General features: G+C 34.7%; 1 protein-coding gene across 1 annotated transcript in view; it reads left to right on the top strand.

Moving 5' to 3' along the window:
* The window catches only part of NEBL (nebulette), a 109,951-nt gene that overhangs the window by 104,564 nt on the left and 3,807 nt on the right, over positions 1–1,580 (top strand). The gene's annotated exons all lie outside the window — the stretch shown is intronic.

Genomic DNA, 1,580 nt, shown 5'->3' with positions numbered 1-1,580 from the left:
AATGTGAATTAATCAAATCAGGGTAACTGGGATATCCATCACCTCAAGCATTTATCATTTCTTTCTGTTAGGAACTTTCCAACTCTACTCTTGTAGTTATTTTAAAGTATACCCTAACTTATTGTTGATTGTACTCACTTTGTTGTGCTATCAAATATTGTTCATTCTATCTAAATACCTAACTGTATTTTTGTACCCATTAACCATCCCTACTTTATCCCTCCCCTCCCTGCTATCCTTCCCAGCCTCTGGTAACCATCATTCTACTCTCTGTCTCCATGAGATCAATTGTTTTTAATATTTAGCTCCCACATAAGAGTGAGAACATGCGAGATTTGTCTTTCTGTGCTTGCCTTATTTCACATGACATAATGTTCTCCAGTTCCATCCATGTTGTTTGAAAAGGATTTCATTCCTTTTATGGCTATATAATATTCCATTGTGTATATGTACCACAATTTCTTTATCCATTCATCCATTGATGGACACTTAGGTTGATTCCAAATCTTGGCTATTGTGAATACTGCTGCAGTAAACATGAGCGTGCAGATATCTTTTCAATATACTGAATTCCCTTCTTTTGAATATATACCCAGCAGTGGGATTGCTGGGTCATATGGTAGTTCTATTTTTAGTTTTTTGAGGAAGCTCCGTACTGTTTTCCATAGAGGTTGCACTAATCTCCATTCCCACCAACAGTGTACAAGGCTTCCCCTTTCTCCACATCCTCACTGGTATTTGTTATTGCCTTTTTGATAAAAGCCATGTTAACTGGGGTGAGATGATATCTCATTGTAGTTTTGATTTGCATTTCTCCAATGACTAATGATATTGAGCATTTTTTAAAATATGCCTGTTGGCCATTCATATGTCTTCTTTTGAGAAATGTTTATTCAGATCCTATGCCCGTTTTTTAATTGGATTATTTGATTTTTTCCTGTTGAGTTGTTAGAATTCCTTATATATTCCAGTTATTAATCCCTTGTCAGATGGGTAGTTTGCAAATATTTTCTCCCATTCTGTGGGTTGTCTCTTCACATTGTTGATGTGTCCTTTGCTGTGCACAAGCTTTTAGCTTGATGTGGTCCCATTGTCCAATTTTGCTTTGGTTGCCTGTGCTTTCGGGGTATCACTCAAGAAGTCCTTGCTCAGACCAATGTCGAAAACAGGAACTTTGCCTTTTGAATGTCATAATTAGTGGTGAGGACAATATAAACAGAGTGAATACTGTCTCGATACTACTTTTTTAACGTAGAAGGATAATGTTTAGGAAATTCTTTAAGCGGTTTGGTTTCTCAGGCTTTGTAACAAACATACTTAGCTGACTTATTTCGTCTTGACATATAGCCACAATAAAATGAAGAATTCATATATTCTAAGTAAAAGTTTTTTTAAAGAGTGTAGACTTATTATTAACTGCAGAACAAATATATGTTGCTAAACATACATTATTATTATCATCTTTGTAAAGCTAACATTCAGCTGTATGTTTTGAAATATTGAGAGTATCCATTATATGAAAAGAACTCTGTGAAAACATTTATACTCTCTCATTGGTTTGGTAATCCAATTAAATTTTT

The sequence above is a fragment of the Propithecus coquereli genome, unplaced genomic scaffold, assembly GCF_000956105.1.
Source record: "Propithecus coquereli isolate 6110/MARCELLA unplaced genomic scaffold, Pcoq_1.0 Scaffold103, whole genome shotgun sequence".
NCBI lineage: Eukaryota > Metazoa > Chordata > Mammalia > Primates > Indriidae > Propithecus > Propithecus coquereli.
This window is presented reverse-complemented; position numbering and strand designations above follow the sequence as displayed.